This window comes from Bombina bombina, chromosome 4 (assembly GCF_027579735.1).
Source record: "Bombina bombina isolate aBomBom1 chromosome 4, aBomBom1.pri, whole genome shotgun sequence".
NCBI classification, from domain to species: domain Eukaryota; kingdom Metazoa; phylum Chordata; class Amphibia; order Anura; family Bombinatoridae; genus Bombina; species Bombina bombina.
Genome location: NC_069502.1, coordinates 163,292,029 through 163,319,849, shown reverse-complemented (window position 1 = coordinate 163,319,849; position 27,821 = coordinate 163,292,029). Strand labels below are relative to the sequence as shown.

The 27,821-nt window shown below is 36.7% G+C and overlaps 1 protein-coding gene across 5 annotated transcripts in view; it reads left to right on the top strand.

Moving 5' to 3' along the window:
- LPIN1 (lipin 1) overlaps positions 1 to 27,821 on the top strand; it is a 477,940-nt gene that overhangs the window by 136,693 nt on the left and 313,426 nt on the right. Inside the window, exon 1 of one of the 5 annotated variants that reach the window (XM_053709670.1) lies at positions 24,066 to 24,458. The exons of 3 other annotated variants lie outside the window; for them this stretch is intronic. The gene's annotated coding sequence lies outside the window, so the exon portion shown is untranslated. Of the gene's footprint in view, positions 1 to 24,065; positions 24,459 to 24,959; positions 26,100 to 27,821 lie in introns of those variants that run through there. One more of the 5 variants, XM_053709671.1, reaches the window with a different exon arrangement.

Here is a 27,821-nt window from a genome sequence, read left to right as displayed (position 1 = left end):
TTCCTGGCCATGTAGGACAAGACTTCAAAAGGTGGCCCTGTAACCCACAATAGAGGCAGAGCCCCTCCCTCCTCCTAAAGGCCCTCTCCAACGCGGAGAGACGCGTGAATCCCAGCTGCATCGGCTCAGCAGTACCTGGTGACTCGGGACCAGGAGGCATGGGAGGAGAGGGAGGCATGGGTGGGAACGAACACGTAGGAGACAAAGGAACAGGAGGCTTCTGCAAGCGCTCCTTGAAAGAGGGCCTCTCTCTGAGTCTGATGTCAATTAGGATCAAAAAAGACACTAATGCCTCGAGATCCTCTGGTAAATCTCTGGAAGCAACTTCATCTTTGATCGCATCAGAGAGCCCATGAAAGAAGGCGGCAACAAGGGCTTCATTGTTCCAACCTACCTTTGCGGCAAGCGTACGGAACTCAATAGCATACTGAGCAACAGATCTTGTACCTTGCTGAATGGACATGAGTCGTTAAGCAGCAGAGGAGGAGCGAGCCGGAACATCAAATACCCTTCGAAAAGGAGGCCACAAATTCAGGGTAATTTGAAATCACAGGTTTATTAGTCTCCCACAAGGGATTAGCCCAGGCAAGAGCTGTGTCAGAGAGTAACGAGATGAGAAATCCCACCTTAGCTCTGTCAGAGGGAAATGCCTGAGGTAACATCTCAAAGTAAATGCCCACCTGGTTCAAAAACCCTCTGCACTGAATAGGATCGCCTCCATATCGCTGAGGTAGAGGTGCAGAACCGGACATGCTCCTGGTAGGCATAGGTGCAGCAGCGGAAACAGGAGCAGCCATAACTTGCGGGACACTTTGGTCCAAATGTGCAGTGCGAGTCAGCAGGGTTTGCAGGGCTAGTGCAAATTGATCCTAGCGGTGATCCTGTTCATCCATCCTGGAAATGATGGCAGGTAAAGGTGGATTATTAGCACCATCAGGATTCATGGCCTTGGATAATGTCAGGGTGCCAGGAATCAGACTGAAACGAGAAGTGCAAAAATAATCACAACTTAATTAATAGCAAAAAATAATAAAAAGTCCACAACTCAAATAAAAAGCCAGGAGTCAAAACCAGAGCTGGTAGTCAGACGAGCCGAGTCAGGAGCCAAAGCGAATAGTCAGACGAGCCGGAATCAGGAACAAGGAAAACAGCAGAGTCAGGAACAAGCCAGGGATCAGGAACCAGGAAGGACGTCAGGCAGCCAGGTAAAACACAGGAGCTCTCACAAACAGGTCTGAGACAACGCAAAGGCAAAGCATACTGAACAGAGGCCCTTTAAATAATAAGTGATGACATCACAATTCTGAGACTGCATCCTGTCTCACATGGATGATGCACAACAGTCTGGCCATAAAAGGAAGTGCAGGCAATGAGCAGCTTCCCCCACAATGCACCAAGTCAGGAAGAGAGGTGAGTAAAATGGCTGCCAGCAGCACATGGCAAACGCAACAGGGAAAAAACCCTGACACCGTGTATGTTAACATTACAATTTCCATAAGAGTCAAGACCCTATTAGTGATCTTAAAGTGCAATAGGCGGTGTGGTTATATTGTCTAATTTTAGTTGAATAAGTTCACTATATGACTATGTTATATCAAAGTGCAACAGTTCTTTTATACTTTTTTTATGTGTTTCTTATGGTTATAAGTCAGTTTTACAATTTGACAATTGTTCAGAGGCGGTGGTGGTGACATTTCTTTGTTTTGATATACTGTATTTGTGATCGGCTGGTTAAGCCTCTTGAAGTAATGCTGCATGAATATATATAAGTAAGTAATATTCTTTTATTGACGTTGTGCACCAGTTTCAACAAGCAATTGAAAGTCATGATACATAATTCAGGAATACAATATAACAGCAGAATACATACAGTAGGTAGTAAAATGTGTACCATGTAATATGACAGGCTTCAGGAACCTCTTTTATAAGAATAGTATTTTCATATGGGTGGTTACTGATCTGACTTCATATGGGCCATATGGTTGTGTATGTCAGCACACTCTTGGTAACCACTAGCTAAAGTCTTGCGTACAGGGGAGTGTATAAGCGGGTGAGCACCGCTTGTAATAACTCACTATAGGTGAGGGTTATAAATTCGCTAATGCTAAATATGGTCTCTTTGGAACCTGGCCATACTTATGATTCTGAGGACACAAAGTGGAAGAGAGGGGTGATTTCTTATAGATGAATGTATAATATACATGCCTTATTGCCCAGAGCCATAGTTATATATAGGTAAAGTTAAGCAAGACATAGGCCTCTAGTTATCAACGTGTCTACTTACCTGCCTTCGCTGGCCCCAATACGATCGCCTAAGCTTGCCTCACAACGCCGCCGTGGACCTGAATACGCTCGTCAAAGTTATCAAAAAAGCTGTCAAAAAGCCATGCACCAAGTACGGGGCGATGAGCAGCGGACTGTGATAGTTATCACTCATCCGATCTCGCTGCTCTTCGGCTTTTTCCCAGCTTTATTGATAAGCTGTCTCTAAGCACCCACACTAAACTACACTTTTCTACCCAATATACCTGCGCCCCCGAGCCCCCCGCAACTAAATAAAGTTATTAACCCCTAAACCGCCGCTCCTAGACACAGCCGCAATTATAATAAATGTATTAACCCCTAAACCTCCGCTCCCGGAGCCCACCACCACTCTAATAAACTGATTAACCCCTAAACTGCCGCTCCCAGAGCCCGCCGCCACCTACATAATACCTATTAACCCCTATCCTGCCCCCCATATACCGCCGCCGCGTATAATAAACTATTTAATAGCTATTGTACCTAGTTAAAATAAATTAAAATTTGCCTGTAAAATAAAAATAAATCCTAAAATAGCTACAATATAATTATTAGTAATATTGTAGCTATATTAGGGTTTATTTTATAGGTAAGTATTTAGTTTTAAATAGGAATAATTAATTTAATAAGAGTTATATTTATTTAGATTTATTTAATTAATATTTAAGATAGGAGGGTGTTAGGGTTAGTGTTAGACTTAGGTTTAGGGGTTAATAATTTTATTATAGGTTGCGGCGGTGTAGGGGGGGCAGGATAGGGGTTGATAAATTTAATATAGTTTGCGGCGGTGTAGGGGGGGCAGATTAGGGGTTAATAAGTTTAATATAGGTGGCGGCGGGGTCCAGGAGCGGCGGTTTAGGGGTTAAAAAATGTATTTAGTTGCGGCGGGGTCCGGGATCCGCAGGATAGGGGTTAATAAATTTAATATAGGTGGCGGCGGTATAGGGGGGGGCAGGGTAGGGGTTAATAGGTATTATGTAGGTGGCGGCGGGGTCCGGGAGCGGCGGTTTAGGGGTAATAACTTTATTTAGGTGGCGGCGGTGTAGGGGGGCAGATTAGGGTTTTTTAGACTCGGGGTACATGTTAGGGTGTTAGGTGCAGACATCTCCCATAGGAATCAATGGGATGTCGGGCAGCAGCGAACATGAACTTTCGCTATGGTCAGACTCCCATTGATTCCTATGGGATCCGCCACCTCCAGGGCGGCGAATTGAAAACCAGGTACGCTTGGCCGGAAAAGTGCCGAGCGTACCTGCTAGTTTTTTGATAACTAGCAAAAGTAGTCAGATTGTGCCGAACTTGTGTTCGGAACATCTGTAGTGACGTAAGAATCGATCTGTGTCGGACTGAGTCCGGCGGATCGAAGCTTACGTCACTAAATTCTACTTTTGCCGGTGTGTAGGGCTTGATAACTTAGGCAAATCAGCCTCGCCACAAATACGCTGCGGAATTCCGCTGACAATTTCCATGATTTTCATTTATAAATAATTGGGTGTTTGGATCAGAAATTTCATTTTGATCTATCAAATAACTGAAGGACACAGTAATATTTCAGGAGTGAAATTAGGTTTATTGGATTAACAGAAAATGTGCAATATGCATCAAAACGAAATTAGACAGGTGCATAAATTTGGGCACCCCAACAGAAATATTGCATCAATATTTAGTAGAGCCTCCTTTAGCAGAAATAACAGCCTCTAGACGCTTCCTATAGCCTGTAATGAGTGTCTGGATTCTGGATGAAGGTATTTTGGACCATTCCTCCTTGCAAAACATCTCCAGTTCAGTTAGGTTTGATGGTTGCCGAGCATGGACAGCCCGCTTCAATCACCCCACAGATTTTCAAGGATATTCAGGTCTGGGGACTGGGATGGCCATTCCAGAACATTATACTTGTTGCTCTGCATAAATGCCAGAGTAGATTTTGAGCAGTGTTTTGGGTCGTTGTCTTGTTGAAATATCCAGCCCCGGCGTAACTTCAACTTTGTGACTGATTGCTCAACAGTATTCTCAAGTATCTGCTGATATTGAGTGGAATCCATGCGACCCTCAACTTTAGCAAGATTCCCAGTACTGGCACTGGCCACACAGCCCCACAGCATGATGGAACATCCACCACATTTTACTGTGGGTAGCAAGTGTTTATCTTTGAACGCTGTGTTCTTTTGCCACCATGCATAACGCCCCTTGTTATAACCAAATAACTCAATCTTTGTTTCATCAGTCCACAGCACCTTCTTCCAAAATGAAGCTGGCTTGTCCAGATGTGTGTTTGCATACCTCAAGGGACTTTGTTTGTGTCATAGCAAGACTCTGCCATACAGCTTCTCCTTGTGCAAAGTACGCTGAATTGTTGAACGATACACAGTGACACTATCTGCAGCAAGATGATGTTGTAGGTCTTTGGAGGTGGTCTGTGGGTTGTTTTTGACCATTCTCACCATCCTTTGCCTCTCCGATATTTTACTTGGCCTGCCACTTCTGGCCTTAACAAGAACTGTGCCTGTGGTCTTCCATTTCCTCACTATGTCCCTCACAGTGGACACTGACAGCTTAAATCTCTGCAATAGCTTTTTGTAGCCTTCCCCTAAACCATAATGTTGAACAATCTTTGTTTTCAAGTCATTTGAGAGTTGTTTTGAGGCCCCCATGTTGCCACTCTTCAGAGGAGAGTCAAAGAGAACAACAACTTGCAATTGGCCAAATTAAATACCTGTTCTCGTGATTGGATGCACCGGTCTATGAAGTTCAAGGCTTATTGGGCTCACCAAACCAATTGTGTGTGCCAATAAATCAATGCTAGGTAGTTACAGGTATTCAAATCAACAAAATGACAAGGGTGCCCAAATGTATGCACCTGACTAATTTAGTTTTGATGCATATTGCATATCTTCTGTTAATCCTATAAACCTAATTTCACTACTGAAACATTACTGTGTCCTTCAGTTAATTGATAGATCAAAATGAAATTGCTGATCCAAACACCCAATTATTTATAAATAAAAATCATGGAAATTGTCAGGGGTGCCTAAACTTTTGCATACGACTGTACGTATGCTGCAGGCTATAGTGTTAAAACATTTTTTTTTTTTTAAATAAACTACTGCAAGAAAATAGTCACTTACACTACAATGAACCTTAAGAAACTTTGCATGAACACAAGATCTTAAAAGCTACTTTTTTAAAGGGACTTTAAAATAAAAATTTCACGGTTCATATAGAGCACACAATTTTAAGAGGAATTTCACTTTACATTGATTATCAAATTTGGCAAATTCTCATTGTGACCTTTGCTGAAATTCATACCTATGTAGTCTCAGGAGCAGAAGTGTGCTACTAGGTCATAACTATTGATTGGTGGCTACACAAATATGCCTTTTACCATTGGCTCACCAGATGTATTAAAGGGATACTGAACCTAAAATTTTTATTTCATGATTCAGATAGAGCATGTAATTTTAAGCAACTTTCTACTTTACTCCTATTATCATTTTTTCTTCGTTCTCTTGGTATCTTTATTTGAAAAAGCAGGAATGTAAGCATAGGAGTCGGCCCATTTTTGATTCAGCACCCTGGATAGCGTTTGCTGATTGGTGGGAACATTTAGCCACCAATCAGCAAGCGCTACCCAGGTGCTGAACCAAAGATGGGCAAGCTCTTAAAGGGACAGTCAACACTAGAATTGCTATTGTTTAAACGATAGATAATGCATTTACTACCCATTCCCCAGATTTGCACAACCAACATTGTTGTTTTTTGTTTTGTTTTGTTTTGTTTTCAATACTTTATTTATGTAAAAGACATACAATAAGTAATAGTGATACAGGATGGTAATAATTGCCATCATCAGTCAATCGACAGATTTAAATCAATGTACTCATTCACAGTCAATTATTGCAAGAAGTTTGTAGCATAACAACATCAATTGTATGATACTCATGCATGTCTTCAATTTTTAGAACATGACTTCAGTAAACATTGGCCTAGTATAATAATCCTCTCTGTCTCAAAACTTTGAGGTGCAAGAATACTATTGCATAATGTTGGCCAACCACAAGCTGCTTATTCAGAGGATGAGGAAGAAAAGAAAAAAGAAATTAACATTTAGGCATTGTAGTTGAGGCTATAAGTTTAGGTACGTTTTTTTCCAACACATTAACATCTGTATTTACATTTCCAGGTCCCCAGGGTGTCCAGCACCCACTATCAGAGTTTCTATAAAAAACTACTTTGGTCTAGTTAGAGTGTCTTAACTGGGTGTTGAGGATGTAATCTGTGTTCCTGATTGGGTACAGTATTTGGGTCTGTTGGGCTTGATCTAAGGTAAGTATATAAGGTTCCCATTTTTTCATAAAGTGAGTCGTTCTTCCCTGAAGATCTCCAAGTGTATCTGCTTGCTCAGAGCAATTGCTGATGAATCTCTCTTTTTCATTGGGTAAGGGTAGGGGCATCGCCTTTCAGCCAGTATTTAAAGATGGTCTTCCTGGTCTGTAAAATGGCATTGTGGGTGAATAGCAAATCTGTTTTGGGGAGATTTTGGAAGTTGAGAAACACGATTGTTTGAGGGGTAAGGGTCAGGGCCAGTCCAAGGGTCAGTCCACCCAAGGAGTTTAACCAGTGGTTTAACATTCCCCAGAATTTATACAGTTTGGGGCAAGTCCACAGCATATGGGGTAGGTCCGCTTTTGGCATTGAACATTTTGGGCATTTACCCTCTAACTCTGGGTCTCAGTTTCTATACAACTTAGATGTTATGTAAGCTGATTTTAATAGTTTGGTATGCACAACCAACATTGTTATAGTAATATACTTTATAACATTTAAACCTCTAAATGTCTGCCTGATCCTAAGCCACTACAGACAACCTCTTATCACATTTTTTTAATAGCTTTTCACAACAGGAAACTGTTAGTTCATGTGGTCCATATAGATAACATTGTGTTCACGCCCGTGGAGTTATTTAGGAGTTAGCACTAAATGCAAGTCAATAGATAATAAATAAAATGTCACATGATCAGGGGGCTGTCAGAAGATGCTTAGATACAAGGTTATCACAGAGGTAAAAAGTATATTAATATAACTGTGTTGGTTCTGCAAAACTGGGAATTGGGTAATAAAAGGATTATCTATATTTTAAAACAACAAAAAATTCTAGTGTAGACTGTCCCTTTAAGCTTACATTCCTACTTTTTTCAAATAAAGATACCAAGGGAACAAAGAAAAATTGATAATAGGAGTAAATTAGAAAGTTGCTTAAAATTGAATGCTCTATCTGAATCATGAAATAAATCATTTGGGTTCAGTATCTAATCACTGTAGTGCATTGCTGCTCTGGAGTTTACTTTATGTGTTTAATTCCTTTGTAGGAGTTAAACACATAGGCCGTGATTCCAATCTTTCTGAAATTCTTGTTTCATATAGAAAAACAACAAGATTTGCCAATATTTTTTTGTTTATTAAAACAACCATAATCTTTCCAAAGTCAAACACAGCTGAGCTTGACAACTCTCATGACATTTGATCTCCATTTCTTCACAATGGCATTTTTAATGACTGTTAATGGCTGTTAATTAATTAAATAAAGGAATCTTCTCCTGACAGTCTCCTCTCTCTCTGTATGCTCCTTACTGCACACAAGTCATGGCCCTGTCAGTAAGTGCTTTGTTTTATTGTCCATGTTTGTGTGTTGCAATTGTATAGTGTTTTGTTTTAATAGAAAGAATTTTAATGTAAATTACTGATAGCTATACATTGATATTGACATCTGCATTAATTTTGCAACAATTAATATTTGTGTCGATATTTTTTTGTGCTTTTACATCTAACTGATGATGATGACATATTTGGCATCATTTGACATTTGCTGTGATTCAGTTTTTATCACAAAGTGCCATTGCTGCTATTGGCATGAGTAGTGCCATTTTTTTTCAGGTCTGAACATGCACAGATTGCTGGTCTATATGCTATTCTTTATCAGATGTGTGTTATTGTTCGATCTGTACATTTATCAAGTGCCGTTGGCTTTTGAATTTGATGTGTCCGTTTTGTTGACAATATTTAGTCGATGACTCAGGTGGATTGTAATTGCTGAAGCTGATACTGTCCATGTGTCACATGGGTTGCTTTTTTCCCCAATAAAGAGATATTGTTATCATTCACATTGCGATACTTTAAAATAAATAAATAAATAAAAACAAGATCAACTGTCAACAATACTGCAAATAATTAAAATTCACATTAGAACATTATCTTTTTTTATCTTTATCTAAAAAATATTAAAATGTTAAAACTCTTTAACAATCGTATTTAAATGTATGTTATAATACTAATCAATAGATCAATATTGATTGTTATATTATTAATAGGCAATAAGCAGTGTTATTGACCTGATCAATGTTTTACACCCATCCATCAACATTATTAGATTTTGTGTGTCTTTTGCCTGTATCTCATATAATTCCACATGCAGAACATAAGCCAACAGCATCATTAACAATCTCAACACATATACCAGAAAGTACTATTGAACAATATGACAATGAGTCCCCTGTTTGCCAGGCTGCACGGTGTGATTAATACACTAGACACAGTAAAGCTGCACGGAGTTACTGCAGCCATGGGATGAATACAGACTCTGGCTGACATACCTTGTGGATTTCCTTTTAAAAAACTGCATATCTGCACCTGCAAGGGCTGCAGGATGGGAAGAGTTAAACAGATTTTACACTCGTTGAAGTATAACAGCTTTTTGTCCGACTCAGAAGTAAAAATGACAACGGTTTGTAGTTTTTTATAACAATATGTCTTCATTATTAAACAAAATAATCGAGGCTAAAATAGTGTCATATTTACATCTTGATTAGCTGTCAAATACCATTTTGTAATGTTTGAGATATTGATGTTACTAAAGGTTGTATGGACAGATTTTGGATGTGTTTATTACGTGTGCTGATCTTTTGTTATATTTTATACAAATATGTATGTGATATTTTTTATAATAATGCTGCTTAGTTCGTTCTCTATACATTTGTATACCATTGTGCATTGTTTGAACAGTTTAAATGGAACTATATCCTTAATGACTGATTGAAGGTGAAATGCAAAGGTCACATTGATAAAGATACCTTTGATCATCTTTTCTTCCCCAGAGTGAATAAATCAGCTAGTCTTGATGCTTTCAGCATATCTCATTCCTGTGACAAGGCATTTAGACTGCGTCTTTTGGATATTTCCCAAAAATAACAGAGATCCAATCAAAATAATTTTTAAACTTAGCAATGTCAATTTGCCAATGTATCCAATGGTACAGCAATAACAGAGGAGGAAAAACAAACAAAACATTAAAAATATAGGACCAGATTACAAGTGGAGCTCAGCCAATGGTGCATTATCCATATTGAGACCCTGTGCTAAGGATAGCACTCAATCTGATATTGTAAGTGAATGGTAAAAAAAAGATTTACCAAGATTGCCCCATACTTTCAATTAGACTTGTGCATGATCGAAAAATTTGTTTCGGTTCGGTTCGGATTGATTCTGATTTTTTTTAATTTCGGTTCGTACCGATTCGAATTAGGAAAATTTGAATGAATTTGTTTCGGATTCATTCGGATTCGAATAAATTCGGCTGGATTCGGTTCGATTCGGAATTTCGGTATGTGTTAGGTGGGATGTGCTGTGTATTAGACTAGTATTATGTACTGTATATTAGGTGTAACCCATAGCAGAGCGATATAACCTAATATACTGTACAATACTAGTGTAATCCATGGCCATCCGAATCTACCGAATAAATCCGAACTAATTGTATTCGGTAGATTCAGCACTATTTCAATTTGGAAATTCGAATCGATCCGAATCTCCGAATTTAAGAAATTCGGCCGAATTTCTGAATTGATCCGAAACGAATTGCACATGTCTACTTTCAATGGATATCGCAGGTAGCCTTATGTGTACAATTTAAATGGAATATATACAGTGTATATATATATATATATATATATATATATATATATATATATATATATATATATATACTGTGTATATAAATGTTATTACTGCTTACATGTATACAAGTGTTTTATATTATTATTATTATTATATCATGGTCAAAAAAGGCCTTAACACACCTTCTGCTTAGCACACGACCGTTAAAATCTATTATGTGATCAATTTAGCGCAGACAACTGTCCAGATGTTAATAAACCCAAGGCTTTCCTTTCAGTACTAATATATTATATATACAGTATATCATGTGTACCTCTCCCCCAAGGAGAACTGATAGGAGAACAGAAAGGAGAATTTCCCAAATGATTCATAAATCGATCCCATTATGTTGAACTTGCAATATGAGTATAAAATTAAAAGCGCTACTAAGTGTTGTTAGGGTATAACAGCGCTATTATTTTAGGCTGCACTTGTAATCTAACCCAATAGATATTGGTAATATTTTTATTTTATTTTCAACCTTCAATTAATAATAAAAAATACAGAGGACTATTTAACTGAATGTAACTCTTAGCACTTGCTTTCAATAATTTGCTTATTTCTGAAGCTCATGAAATAAGGGCAACTAAAACAGTACAAAAATAATTTTATGCACCTTATTTAAATGACATAACAGTCAAAATTAGATCTCTATCATTTAGGGTGTCCCATTATTTTTTTTTTAATAAAATTTACCAAATTTTGTTAGTATGCTTTGTTGAATCTTAGTTACTTTCCATGAGAGCATACTGAGGTAGGCTCAGGAGCGTGCACATGATTTGAGCTATATATGTGAAACATTATTGCAAAAACTGCTGCCATATAGCACTCAAGACTTGTGTACACTCATAAACCTATGTCAGTATGCTCTTATGGAAAAGAGCTAAGTTTAAATACCAAGAGAAAGAAATTTGTCATAAGAAGTAAATTTTAATTTTTGTACGCTCTTTATCATGGAACTTTAATTTTGACATCTATATCCATTCAATGACATTGACATTTTTTCACTTACCAATCAAGTAGAGTCTCAGCTACAAGGTATTTTTGTCTTATTTGTTGTATTTTGGCTTATTTTATGAATGTTCTATTGCTCATTATTTTAAATAGCTCATATCAACTCTATTGTGTTCCATAAACTACACTGTCTAATCTCTACAAGTAAATAGACTACAAAATAGTGATGTGTAAGAGATGGAAAGAGTTATTACGGCTACACACAGTATAAAATACCAAGAGAAGTCTGGATATGTTTTGAATAAGCTCCAGATCTAAAATGTATTGCTGACTCCTAACTATAGATTAATAAACACAAAGGTAAACACTATCATAGACAAATAATCTACACCAGCCCGCATCAGTGTTATGGTTATTTTACAAGGTCATAGAAGGAATTATTGGTTCATAAAAAAAAAAAAACCCCACAAAACTACATGCAAATAACCAAATAACTATTATCTTCTATTGACCGTCATGTGGACAACAATGGGCACACAGTGAACTGCTTAAAAGACAGGAGAAGACACATAAGCAACAGAGACAGTTATATAATGACAAGGCATAACCCATTCACTAAAGTGTACACAAAACATCAACATAAAGTTAAAAAAAACATTTCTCCATAGAAAAAAGAAGAAACATGGTGGACTTATGAGAAAAAGCCCTCCTCCACTCTAAATACAAATTGAAAACCCTGTGATAACTTACTAATCACAACTCATGTGTGGCATAACACATACCATGAAATGGGCAATATAGCAATGACTTACCTACCAACATTTCCCCAAGGCTCTCTGAGATGATAGTGGCAATAAGGGGCATGCATAGGCGGGAAGTATAGTGAGAAGAGCAGATCTACCAACATGTGACAATCTTGGTTGTTTGGGAGATATGCAATAGTATTCCAATCCATCAGAAAAACATTGTTCTTTTCACAGAATTGTTGGACTTTGTAACTCAAGAGCCTTTACCTTTTTTAAACCCAGTTTGGCCTGTTTTGAAGGGTATATCTTTGATGTTCTTATGGCTTTTCTAAATGTTAAAATTGTTTGCATAGTTCATATGTTAATAAATAGACGTGTTTCCTGGTTTAATAAAAAACTAAAACTGTAAGCCAAACAGCACTTTAACATCAAGATGTTCATTTTTATTTGTATAAAAGTGCAAAAAAACTGTAATATGTTAGAACATTTTATTATGGTAATATTGTTTGCATATAACTATGTCTATAGCCCCTTAGAACGGGTTAAATACATAATTTAAGTCAGCTCCAGATCAACAATACACTAGTGGGACATAGCTAAACACACCTGGTAGGCCAATTAAAAGAACCATATGTGCATAGTCACCAATGGCAAGGAGCATAAGTGCATAGCCACCAATCACCAGCCGGCTTGCAGTAGTGCGTTGCTGCTCCTCAGCCTACCTAGGTATGATTTTCAACAAATTATACCAATGGAACAAAGTAAATTTGATAAGAGAAGTAAACTAAAATGTCTTAAAATTGCATGCCCTATCTGAATCATGACATTTTAATTTTAATGTCCCTTTTATTATGGCTCTGCCACCAAGTCTTGCTTCTATGTTGACCTTGTACATTTTGCATTTGTGAAGATCTTTGAAAATCCTTGTAAAAAATAATAATATAATTGTATAGCTTTTGTGTGATTAACAATATTTGTCTACAACTTAAAACAAAATCTCATCTATTGTATTGGAATAGCTTTGTAAAATAAGTTACAGATAACCTGATATGCCATATATACTTTTTCTGTCTTGAATTTGAGTCAATGTGAGGGAAATATTAGTTATTTACTAGCTGTCTCAGCTAATTACAGTTTCTAAACACCAAACAAGCTGCTGATTAGGCACTGGCTAGCAACCACTCATATACAACACAATCAATTAACTTTTTAATGCCATTATGCCGTTCTTTTCTGTCATAATTACACTGGGCTTTAGAGTCGTTATGATGGAATAGAACGTCATAGCCAACGGCTGTTCTGAAGCTTTCTGCACTTCCTGGATTTGATTGCGGTCTGGAGGGCGTTCCTAGGGTTATAGGGACGCCCCCCAGACCCGATCCAATAATTGAAATCTCGCGATCGTGTGATTTCAATTTGTCTACATCGGAACAGTTGTTCCGATGTAGACACTTTAACTCTGGCAGGAAAGGGTTAATACTAATCAATTCAGTGGTGTTTTAAATTGATAGGAAGGTCAACTGAAATGTGCATGAGTGCATTTCAATTTGAAATAGAAGAATTTTTGCAATATGCTTACCTTAACAAAAATGCTTCTAGTAAAAATGATTACTGTTTTTCAGTGGCATACGCACATATGCTGTGAGGGTCCGTGCACCAGTATTCAAACACCTTCCCAGAGAATCAGCAGTGGCTTGTATGCCACAAATGATGTATTTAGAAACAATATACCACTGCCAGCTTTCTGAGCAAGCATGGTGTTTGAATACTGGTCCACAGGCTGTCACAAGATATGTGCATATGCTGCATAAAAACAGCAATAACTTTAACTAGAAGCATTTTTGCTGAGGAAAGCATGCTTCTACTTCAATATGAAATACACCCATGCACATTTCATTTTTGATCTTTCTATCTAGGGTGTCCACCTCAGCCATGTTTTCCTGAACACTTATGAGTTACACATGCTGCAGGGTATGCAGGAGGAACATGAATAGTGCTGGCCAGGATCACTATTTGTGTGCTGTCGAGGGGTATAATTCATGTTCCCCTCTGCACACCCTTCAACATGTGTAACTAATAAGTGTCTAGGAAAACATGGCCATGGTGGCAACCCTATTTCTATCCCTTTAATTGTTCTGCACTAGGCTCTGGGAAGTCTGCCCTCCCGCCCCACCCCTAACAAGATCTAATATTCACCTCATACATTTCTTACAAATAGAGACTAAAAAATAGCCATGCATCCTACTAGACAACCAGGGATCAGTGAGTTGCAAAAAAATGAATAAATAAATCAAGATGCCAAAAAACTTCCCCTCAAAATGTGCTGCCCCCAAAAGCCTGCTGAAATAGGCACAGGCCTACTTGGCTAGGCCAAAATATTTCCTGTAGCCAATTCTAAAAATGCAATTAATATCTTATTACTAGATCTTAAAATAAGGATATTTAATGATCTTTAGTAATACATTAACCATTACATTTAAAAAATAAATACATATTTTGTTTTATTCTTCTCTGTTAAAACAGTAACTTTAACATTTACAATTTTGCCACGTTTGAGATTTTTTAAATGATCTTGCTTGCAGGTTGTTGTATTGAAATGGCTATAAGTGGAGAAGAATATGCGCTAATATGAAATAAACTTTATTGAAAAATTCTTCTTACACTTATGCAATTATTTCAAATATAATTTTAAAAACTTTGAGAAGTGCAAAAAGTTGGAATTAAAGGGAATTAAAGGGACCCAATTTTTTTCTATCGTGATTCAGATAGAGCATGCAATTTTAAGCAACTTTCTAATTTACTCCTATAATAAAATTCTTTTCATTCTCTTGGTATCTTTATTTGAAATGCAAGAATGTAAGTTTAGATGCCGGCCCATTTTTGGTGAACACACTGTGTTGTTCTTGCTGATTGGTGGGTAAATTCACCTACCAATAAACAAGTGCTTTCCATGGTTCTGAACCAAAAAAATAGCTTAGATGCCTTATTTTTCAAATAAAGAAAGCAAGAGAACGAAAAGAAATTGATAATAGTAAATTAGAAAGTTGTTTAAAATTGCACGCTCTCTCTGAATCACGAAAGAAAAAAAATTGGGTTCAGTGTCCCTTTAAGATACGGAGATGGTAAAACTAATGTTTGCAAAAGCCAAAGTATACTTTATTTGAATTTATTGTGTTGTATGTAATTTAGAAAAATCAGTCATTATACTTTGTTGCAGATACTGCTGCCGTAGAGTATTAAAGACATACACACGGTCCTGAGACGTGTGTAGCCACCAATCATAAAGCTAGCTCCCAGAAGTACGCATCAGCTCTGGAGCATACCTATGTTTATCTTTCAACAAAGGATACCCAGATAACAAAGCACATTTGATAACAATGTTCAGGGAAAAAAAAAAAACATTTTTTATATGTTTCCTTACTAAAAATAGTCACACTAATTGTGGGTCAAGAAAAACGAATATGACTTCAGATTTTTTTTTATTAGCTCTAGATTTTGAGATACACACCTTGCTCTTCAGTAATATAGTAATAGTGAAAAGCAATATTACAACAATCTATTTTCTTGATACAACATAAATGAAAGTGGCTTTCATCAAATCAATCGCAAATAACAACACAAAATGAAAAAACATATAGCAATTGAAAGTACTTTATAAAATAGTGGCCTATTGACGAGAGCGCCTTCTCTTTTCTCCTCTTCTGGGTCATCCCTTTTCACTGTCCAACAATAGTCAGCAAGCATAGCAGTGTTCCACCTACCTTGATATCTTCAGTCCATTGCTGAAACGTCTTGGTGGCTCATCACTCACTGCACCTCCGTTGTCAGGGAAGAGGTCCAGATGAGTGACATGTCACAGCCTAATTGATGATAATTTTCTAGAAAGTTGTTCGCAAGCTCAACATAGTTTCCAGCTCTTTGATAACCCAAGAAGCCATGCACAACACCTTTAAAAAGCTTTCCCATCTGCTTTCTTATTACACTTCAAGACTTGCACACTTTTCATCCCTAATAAGTTCACAAATTTGCGGACCAACAAAGATTCCTTCCTTAAAGAGACAGTCTACTCCAGAATTGTTATTGTTTAAAGAGATAGATAACCCGTTAATTAGCCATTCCCCAGTTTTTCATAACTAACTTGGTTATATTAATATACTTTTTCCCTCTGTGATTACCTTGTATCTAAGCCTCTGCAGACTGGCTCCTTATTTCAGTTCTTTTGAGAGACTTGCATTTTAGCCAATAAGTGCTGACTCATAAATAACTCCATGGGAGTGAGCACAATGTTATCTATATGGCACACATGAACTAGCACTGTCTAGCTGTAAAATGCATATGAGCCTACCTGGGTTTAGCTTTCAACAAAGAATACCAAGAGAACAAAGCAAATTTGATGATAAACGAAAATTGGAAAGTTGTTTAAAATTGCATGTCCTATCTGAATTATGAAAGTTTAATTTTGACTAGACTGTCCCTTTAACTTTAGCCTCACTTAGCAGTGGGAATTTTCTTCTCAGGTACTTGAAAGCTTCTCCATCCTTGTTCATCCCATTACAAAGTTCTTTATTAACAAATTTACCTGTTTTTTTAACGTAAAGCATAACCACAAAACTGAAAACAATGAAAGGAACAACACTCTAACCTTCACCTTCACTCCATTCAAGCTATACAATAAACAGAACAAGGCCTATGTCTTTTACTGCTATGAAAAAAACACCTTTTAAGAAGTATTTTTAACAAACAGGGCTGAATGGCCCCTGATGTCCCTGTTTCCGCGTGAGCCTTCAGGCTCGCCGGAAACAGCAGTTATGATGCAGTGGTCTTAAGCCTCTAAGGCTGCGGACATTAATCCGCCCGATCCTATACGATCGGGTTGACACCCCCTGCTAGCGGACGATTGGCTGCGAATCTGCAGGGGGCGGCATTGCACAAGCAGTTCACTAGAAATGCTTGTGCAATGTTAAATGCCGACAGCGTATGCTGTCCGCCAGACTTTGATGAATCGGCCCCATATAATACTCTTGAGTAGGTTTCCCGTCTGATCCTAATCCCTCTGTTTTTTATGAGTTTTGTAACCTCAAGGGGACTGATAGCGACTTTGATTATAGATAGCTCTCTACCTGAGCTGCTGCACATATGTGGTCGCTTCAGTCACGCTGCCTGAGACAAGGGACTGTGATCCGCTGTGTATGTATGTATCTATTTATCTCTCTCTCTCTTTCTCTCTCTCTCTAATATATATATATATGTAGCACTCACTACCATTCTTTCTCCTTATTGCTGGGTGTTTCCTTCCTGCAGATAACATGCAAATTCAGGTTTTTACATAGTCACCGTTTCGGCTTAATCCTAAGCATTTGCAAGATAGCATACAGTACATTCATTTCATAAATCTTTCCTCAGGTTCGTCATGTAAAATCTATATATATATATTGCACAACCGGATGAAACTACTGCACAAGCATGGGACAAACAGGGAGCAACTATACATTTTTTTTTTAAAAAAAAGCTATATAGGCTATATAAATGGATCATCTACAAAATGTCCCTTTAAAATATCAGATATTGAAAAAATAAATTGTTGCCATCAGTCCTGCTCATTGTTAGGCTGTTTCACAACATAAAATTCTACTACAGACATTTGTTCAAACAATAATAGCTCTGTCACAGATATTAAAAGGACAGTTAAGTCAAAATTAAACTTTCATGATTCAGATAGGGCATGCAATTTTAGGCAACTTGACAACTTACTTATAATCAAAGTAGCTTTGTCCTCTTGGTATTCTTTGTTGAACACTAAGCATAGGTAGGCACAAAGAGATTTCTAAATCGTTGAAGGCCGCATCTTATCTCAGTGCATTTTGACAGTTTTTCACAGTTAGACAGTGCTTGTTCATATGTGCCCTACGGATAACATTGTGCTTACTCCCGTGGAGACGGAGTTATTTATGAATCAGAACTGGTTGGCTAAAATGCAAGTCTGGCAGAGGCTTAGATACAAAGTAATCACAGAGGTAAAAAGTATATTAATATAACCTTGTTGATTATGCAAAACTTGGGAATGGTTAATAAAGGGATTATCTAACACTTTAAACAATAACATTTTTCAAGTAGACTGTCACATTAATGAAATTTATTTTATAGGAAAGGAATAAAGTTTTTTTTATACTGAAAATGTAAGGGGGAATCATATGATATAATAAGATCTCAAACAAATATAAGTCTATTTGATGTTCAGATGTTACAGATAGTTAACGTGGAATTTCAAGATAAATAAAACATCATATCATGAGAGAAGTCTTATTTTACCAATTTGTAATAATGAATTCTTTCTAATAAAAGTAACTAATCTGCTAGTAATTGCCAGTCATGAATAGTTGGAATGTTGGGGGATTCCCAGAGTTTAGTAATAAGTTGTTTATCTGCATTAATAAGTATATGAAAAAAACTAAATTTATATTGAATCCCAGGTGGCTGGTTAAACAGGAAAAATTTTCTGGATTTAGTTGGACCCCTGTACCTATAATTTTTTGTATATAAGAAAACATACTTTCCCACAATGGGTGTATGACCTCACATTTCCACATGTGTAATATGTGCAATCTCTTCAACATTTATTGGTAAAACTACCAAACAGGTTTTTCATTTTGCGCGGTACTAAATAAATAAAATATGATTTTAATATTCGTTTCTAATATTTGTTATGAGTATGCTGATTTTGCTGTGCCTCTTAACCAAATAGAACATTGATTTTAAGGATATTGTTAACCTAATTCTTTCTCCCAGCTTTGTACGTACAATAGTAAAGCAGGCAACTAGGACTGTAAAATATGTTTGTACATTGTTGATATGACCTTTTGCAGCAGCTTTTGATCAGTGCACATTCTTTCGAAGAGGGTAAGAGGTTTAAACAGGTCCTGTTTACTCTTGTGAGTGAGGACATAATGACGCATTTGATGGTACTGAAACCAGGACCTTAAATAGGTTTTCCCTGTGTGTTCTATGTCTTGTTTTGGTAAGATACTAGCTATGTGTATTAATGGGAAAACCAGAATTAGTTCTAAGAAATCTGGGTTTGAAACAGGTGCAGACCTTTTTGATGGGAATTCAGTCAATATATTGTGACATTTGGTTCAGATATATATCCAATCAGACCATGTTTCTTTTATGATGGGGACAGAGCTTGCTCAAGATATTGTACTGCCTAGGTCGGAGAATTAAATGACGCCCCCCCAGTGGTAACATTACTGATAAGCATATCAACCTACTAGCCTGGCCGCTGACCTTACTAAGCCTGCCAACTTGCATGCAACCAATGCTTATGCACAATTGCACACTAAGAAGGAAAAAAGTTAAGTAAGAGATGCAGTTGTCCCACCTTGAATGTCACCTTTAACAGTTTCTGTGTCTTTGTGCATGATGAGGTCATGCTGATAGGAGCTTGCTTCTTCCCCCACAGAGACAAGAGTGGTCTGGGTCTGACAGTACCTGACTCAGTCACTGAAGTGCTGCCCCTTGTCAAGTGCTGCCTTGGTCCGTTGGACCCACATGGTTGAGCCATGGTTGAGCCGGCCCTGGATGGGGACTGGTGTAATTTTATCAGGTAAGATTGATGAGGGGTTCCAAAAAGCCCTGCCAAAGTGGGACAATCCAAGAAAATGGGTGTCCTGTTGTACCCATCTCTTGTAATTGATATCACTTTGTCTACACCAGTCTTTAATTATTTGCTAGGATGTTACTAGTTTGTTAAAGGGAAAGTGAACCCAAATGTTTTCTTTTGTAATTCAGATAGAGCATGACATTCTAAGTAACTTTCTAATGTACTCCTATTGTCAAATGTTCTTTATTCTCTTGGTATCTTTATTTGAAATGCAAGAATGTAAGTTTAGATGCCGGCCCATTTTTGGTGAACAACCTAGGTTGTCCTTGCTGATTGGTGGATAAATTCATCCACCAATCAAAAACTGCTGTCCAGAGTTCTGAACCAAGAAAAAAGTTTAGATGCCTTCTTTTCATATAAATATAGCAAGAGAACGAAGAAACATTGATAATAGGAGTAAATTAGAAAGTTGCTTAAAATGGCATGCTCTATCTGAATCACGAAAGAAAATTTTTGGGTTAGTGTCCCTTTAAATAATAAATTAGGGACCCCCAAACCTCCTTCTATCAGAGGTATGTATAAAGTATTTTTTGGTAGTCTGGGTGGGTGCCTACACCAGATATAATCATTTATTATATTTTTCAGTTTATATAGATCTGTTGTAATTCCTGGAATACAAAGGGGTTGTAGGAGATAAAGTACTTTAGGAAGTAGCATTACTTTTACTTCATGAATCATACCTATTCATGTAAGGTTCTTGTGGAGCCATGCATCCAATCTTTCATAATTCAACTTGTGTAGTGAGTCAGAAGTAATTCAACATTCAAATATTTTAAGGCCTTCTTTTGGATCTAAAAGGGGCATTGTTTGAGTAATTCCATAATTTCTCCTTGATTTAAATTAATTGGATAAAGTTTGGATTTAGATGGATTAATTAAGACATTTAACACATTTTCAATACTGAGATAGTTCTGTCAGCACCACAGAGAGAGAACCAGATAGGGAAGTCAGTGTTAGTAGAATATCGTCAGCAAAAATGGGCAGTTTATAGATTTGATCATGTACTCGAATAACACATAAATTACGATTAGACTGAAGTTTAATAGCTAATTGTTCTAAAGAAAGAATAAATAAAAGAGGTGAGAAAGGGCACCCTTGGCGGGTTCCATTATGTACTTTAAAGGTATCAGAGAGGGTTCCGTTAACTCTATTCTGGGATGTTGGGCTCTCACATTCTTTTTGTTAGTACTGCCTATTGCTGAAAGCAGAAAATATCCGTCCCTGTAGTCTGCTGGAGAGCCCTCATGCAGTAAATAATAAAGGTATTTTTCAGTGATAACAACTATTCTGCTCTTCTCATTAAGATATAACTAGTTAAGCAAAACATTTTAAATAAATTCAGTGCAGAGGGTTTCAATTAATGGAGGATATTCAAAAGAGTGGGTCAATTACTAGTGGTGTTCTCCAAGGGTCAAGTCTTGGGCCTGTTTTGTGTGGGCTCTAGGGAAAGGTGTGCTTGTATGGTGGTGATACAAAAATTAGCAACAGAGTTACAGGAGTGGCTCAAATGAGCAGTGATATTAAAAAACTGGATGACTGGGCAAGTAAATGGGATCTAAAATGTAATATTATCTAAAGCAAAATTATGCATATAAAATACAAAAACCCAAAGGCCAATTATAATTTTAATGGTACATTACTGACTGTAACTAAAGAGGAACGGGACATGGGAATTATTATTTCAGATTATTTAAACGTCGGTAGACAATGCAGCAGTGCAGCCAGTAGGGCCAGCCAAATAACTGGTTGCATTGGGAGAGGTATTCGTAGCAGAAATAGCAAGGTTCTTATGACACTTTACAGATCACTAGTTATGCCTCATCTGGAATATTGTGTACAGTTCTGGAGACCATATCTCTAGAAGTATATAAATAAACTTGAGACTGTCCAAAGGAGGGCTACTAAAATGGTACATGGTCTAAAATATAAAACATACAAGAAAATACTATTTGATCTAAATATGTATAGTTTAGATGAGAGAAGGGAAATAGGTGACATAATAGAAACCTTCAAATATATGAAGGGACTTAAAGGGACACTCAGGTTAAATTACATTTTCATGATTTAGATACAGCATGTAACTTTAAACAACTTTCCAATATACTTCCATTAAAGAAAAATGTGCACAGTCTTTTATATTTACACTTTTTGAGTCACCAGATCCTACTGAGCATGTGCAAGAATACACAGACTATACGTATATGCATTTGTGATTGGCTGATTGCTATCACATGGTACAAGGGGAGTGGAAATATACATATCTTTGACATTTGTTATAAAAAAAATCTACTACTCATTTGAAGTTCAGACTAAGTGCTATTGCATTGTCTTGTTATCTTGCATTTGTTGATTATGCAAATCTAATGTGTTGACTGGTCCTTTAATAAAGTGGAAGCAGAAAGCATTTTCCACAAAAAAGAAATAACAAAACAAGGGATTCCAATCTTAAAGGGATAGAAAGGCCAAAATTGAAATGTACATAAATGCATTTCAATTTGAAATAGAAGAATTTTAGCAATATACTTCAATTAGCAAAAATGCTTCTAGTAAAAGTTATTACGTTTTTTCTGTGGCATATGCACATATCCTGTGAGGGCCCCTACACCAGTATTCAAGCTCAGAGAGCTGGCAGTGGTGTGTATTACTTCTGTGAAGACAGAATTTGTGTAATAGAAGCCACCACTGACTCTCTGAGAAGGTGTGGTGTTTAAATAGGCGCTTAAAGGATTTATGCGTATGCCGCAGAAAACCAGTAATAATGTTTACTAAAAGCATTTTTGTTAATGGAAGTATATTGCAAAATAGCTTCAATTTCATATTGAAATGTAACCATGCACATTTCTATCCCTTTAAGTTATAGGGAAACAGATTCAGGAGAAATGTGAGAGAGTATTTTTTTTACAGAAACAGTGGTAGTAGATTCATGAAATAAACTTCCAATAGAGGTGGTAAACACAGGGAATGTAAATTAATTCCTAAATGCCTGGGACTTGCATAAGGCAATCCTAAGAAAACAGTAAAGTAATATAGGTAGGCTTGGTTCTTATGTAACATTAAATTTTATTTTTCTATTATACATCTTCCTAAGTGTATTCTAATCAGATATTTCCATTATACCACTTCATGGGTAAAGTCTATTATGTGTATGCGTATATATATATATATATATATATATATATATATATATATATATATATATATATATATATATATATATATATATATATAAACAGCATACAGAACTCGCTGGATTTTTCCAAAACAGATTTTACTGTGACCGTGTAACGTTTCGGGGATGATGTATCCCCTTCCTCTATTGTGTGCAAGATTGAGAGTTATTAAGAGCTGCATTTCACCATGAATACCAAAGTTAATTTAATTTAGGCTACCTATGACTAATTCTTTCATAAGCTACTGTGGACTGTGATTTGGAAGGACCACTAGACTGTGGCTTAGGATTTGCCTTCTAAGACTACTCAAATAGATATGAAGTGGTAGGGATCTGGTTGGTTCTAGAGTAAGGATATTCATTGACTATTCATTTAATAAATGTGATTGTATTTTATTACAACGTATTACACATGGCACATGCCAGTTATTAGACATTTTGTTCTTTGAACAGATTGTGTAAATTGGTTCCAGTCATATGATTCAGATGTGCAGAGTGCACATATTTGATATATTTTGAAGAAACAGTTATTTTATATATTTTTTGCAGTATTTATTAACCTTTTTTTAATACACAGTCAATGTTGTAGTGTAACTAATGTGTAGACCCCAGTGGTCCTGTTTTTGTGCTTACTACTGCAGTTATGTTTATAACCTCTCTCTTATCATATCTGTATCATCTCCCCCTTTAGCTGTTATGATGTATGCATGTCTCCCTGCACATCTTCTGACTACTTGGTAAATACATTTCTCTCTGATTTTTTTTTTTTTTACTGAACATAGTAGTATTATTACATGTATTTGTATACCACAAACAGTGCAATAACTGAGTATGGCCAAAAAATAATTATTTTAGAGTACAGGTATGATGGGGGCGTATAAAATGCTCTGTAGAATGTGTTTTATGGAATCACCTATTATCCATCTTTAATATATATTTATACTCTTTAGAAATATTGCCCTGGGTGGGTATTCCCCATAATAAATCAAACTGATGTAGAAATTCTGATTGCTAGCCTAAAGAAACAGGTTTAGGTCATACATGAAAGGGGCACAGACAGTTGAGACAGGGTTAACGAACTACTTTGCTAAAAACAATGTTACCACGAGACAATGAGAAAACATTCCATTGTATTTTTTTCTACTTGGAGTAAATATTCACTGTGTACTATTACAATGTGTACACATACTACTGCTCCCAGCGTATCTCAGCAACGCTCACGTAGCCCATCACCTCCGTCAAGGAGGCCTGAAGCAGCTGATGTATTGAGCTGAGCAGACGCAGTCTGATGATTGGCTGATTGGATCACCTCAGCCTCCTCCCAATCGCTAAGTCACAAATAAGATCCAGCATGGGAGCTCACAGTCAGCTTCACACATTTACTTACACCTTAGGGGCCCTCTGAGGGTAGAACCTAGCGCGTTTGCCAATACAGCAAGATGATACATGAAGGTGCATAGCTTTGCTCAGGACAGTTTATAATGGGCTGCTGATGGGATTTCAGCACCTCGGAATCCTCCCTCAAGGCCCCCTACTGCTTGGTGTCGTTGTACTCTGTATTAAGGACTGCAATAATCATATTACAAGACACACATTGGGGTATCTCTGACAAGGGACTAATTGCTATTCACCTACTGCACACGTAAGTCATTTTCATTTAGTTACTGCAGATGCTGATTTAAAAATAAAACATGGACGTGGCAACGGCTGCTGTTTCTTTAGCATAACATCGGCTATTGGCTAATAAAAACCTATTATTTTAATTCGTAGTAAAAAAACATCATCCAGTTATTATATTACATAAACATGTAAAATATTCATCATCTTACTGTAAAGTAATGTGATTTTTTGCGGTGATTTATTGTATAACTCTATTTTAGCGACACACCAGCTTACGTTGAATATTATTGGGAGAGAATGCATTTACTGTTTATGAGAATATCAGTGTTATTAAGCTGTATTTTATAGCATGTTGTCGGTGCTTAACAAAAGGTACCCTATACTATTGTAAAGTGGTCCATGTGGGTACAATATAAACAGGATGGGACGAACTAAAATAATGCTTATAGGGAGGCGTGCAGAACTAAGCTTAGACTTGTATGGTACAACAGGGGGGTGGGGGGCTATTACAGTATCTGTGGGGGGTTACAGAATGCATTTAAGGAGATATACTATAGTCTGTTCAGGGGATCAAACACCACTATACATAGGAGGCATTGTAGAGTATACTTTGGGGTAGACTTTCTGCAGTGTGTTTTGTGTACAATATGGGGTATATGATACATTATGTTTATGGGTTATATGCTATGTTTTAGAGAGATGCTGTAGTATGCTTTGAAGGAGGCATGCTACTTTATATTTTGGAGAAAGTTGCTATATTACACTTTGTGGAGACAAGCTACAGAATAGTTTTTTTTTATGTCATTTACAAAGAATGTTACAGAATGTTTTGAATGAGTATACATGCCTGTATACTACACTGTGTTTTGTATGCTCAAAAATAATTATAATACAGCAGGGGTGTCAAACCTCTTCTCTCAAGGGGCCACCATTTTTTCTATTTTTGTTATCACTCAGAGGACCTGTAAGAAATTGTAATAAAAATAAACATGTTAATGTGAGATCACAGCATACAAATGAGCAAAGCTGTCTCATGTGGCAATATTTCTTGGTGAGATTGTGCCTTGATGTACTCGTGTTATTGAAAAAGATAAAGAAAACATATATGCAAATTCCCAATCTCCTGTAGTCATCAATACACACACATTTGATGTCTGAACAGGAATATTTATTTTATATGATCAAAATACTAAAACAAAAATCCTTCCTATATGAAATCTATATGGCATTCAGATTATAGACAGGAAGGGCAAGAACCTGTTTTGCAGGGCCACTTTGTAGGTTGGAGATTTTACTAAAAAATCATTTTGCTATGTTTAACTGGCATTACTTATGTGTGCTGAGCACTAGGACCCACATCTACTGCAGACACTGCTTCCTGTATCACACAGTAGGAGGAGACCCATTGCTTCATTGTCATACGTCTTTATTTTCATTTAAACACATCTCATTTCTTGTAACTGGGATTTCATTGGATAACTCCAGTGGATGGTTAATTCCTGCTACTTTGAGGCGGTACCTACTTGTTATTCCACAGACCTGTGACTTGCTGTAGGTGAGGTGACAGCTGTGAGCAGGGGCAGAGAGGTGACAGCTGGCAGCCTCATTTATAGTCATTAAGAAGACAACATAGTACCCCTCTCTGCTCCGAGCTTTCTGAAATGTAAGTGTAAAGATCAACAATGTAGGTCTTATGTTTCAAAATGTGTGATTCTGAAATCAATGAGCAGCTAGGGATGTTATGTTTAATTGGTCTTTATTTACATTTCTTGCTGATGTTTTTTTAAAGGGAAAGTATGTTGAAGTCCTCTATGTACTGTGTTAATTTCAAAGCTTATTTTCCTAATACTCACAAGACTGGTTTTATCTTCTGTTTTACATTATACCATGAAGTGCTGTTCTGTGATTTTAATTTATATTGAACACTTGTTATGCTTAAAAGGATATGATAGCCACAGTTTTCTTTCATTATTCAGATAGAACATGTGATTTTTTTTTTTTAAATTCTAATTTACTTCTATTATCAATTCTATTTGATCTCTTGTTATCTTTTGTTGAAAAGCCGGAATGTATGCTTAGAAGCACTATAATATGGCAGCAGTTTCTTAAATATGTTAACCATTTGCAAGCGCACTAGTTGGCAGAACTATTTCCTGCTATGTAGTACTCCAGATGCCTTCCTAGGTATCTATCTATTCAACACAGAATATCATGGGAGTGAAACAAATTGTATAATATAATTACATTGGAAACTTTTAAAATAATATGTTCTGTCTAATTCACAAAAGAAAATGTTTTGGTTTCATATCCCTTTAATGAGAAAGTGAAGATGGCTTTGGAATTGGCCTTTAGATTTTGGAAACAGATTTCCTGTTTTAATAGTCCAAGTTATCTATTTGTTAGGATTTACAGGTGTTGCAATGTTAAAGGGACAGTATACTGTAAAATAGTTTTTCCCTTAATGTGTTTACAATTGCTTTTTTTACCAACTGCAGAGTAAAAAATGTATGAAAATTAGCTTTTTAAGGTTTATTTGTGTATATTAAAGCTCTGATTTTGTGTTTTGAAGCCACAGCCTAATAAAATGGGTTGAGCTTGTAGGTATAATCAGATCTCATTACTGTATCACATTGTGCACATATACCTGCTTCTTTATCTTATATCTGTCCTTAAAACAATCACCAGTACTTTGAGAGAATAATGGAAAATCAACATTTTATTACCTTATCTCTGCTTTATCACACTGGGAGTGTAATTTCTTCTGCTGGCTGTGTTTACAAAGCTTATCTATAGTTCGTACGCGCGGCCACAAACTTTCAGAATAGGTGGGGATACCACATGCTAAATCAACAATTTCAAATGCCAATATAAGGGTAAAGGAGCTACTTGTAAACAATTTAATACACTCCAGCAGGTAAAGTGGATCATTGGGAACAAATTAAAGGGGAGAACATTTTTGAGTAAACTGTCCCTTTAATATAAGTATCTAGGTAAATGTATGTGTATGTTATACTGTGTTGCTAAATATCTGTATTTTGGTGTAAAACACAAATGTCTTTTTGCCATTTCAGGAGTAATGCATTTATAATGAAGCTTAGTTACACTTTATAAGGCAAAGAGACTGACTTATTCTATATGAGAAGGTTTTCATGGGATTGGGATCTATATTGCTCAGGGTCTTATTACTCCAGGTGTTTCAGAACTATGGCACTGGTGTACAAACATACGCTGGCACTTATACTCCTTGCTTTCATTGACCTAACTTGTAGTGCCTGCTTTTTCACTTATTCTTATGGATTTAATTGTTGAGACATTTTAGGGATATTTAAAGAAAAAAAAAAAAATGCCTCTTATTTAAAAACAAAATGTACCATGGGAATTCAAA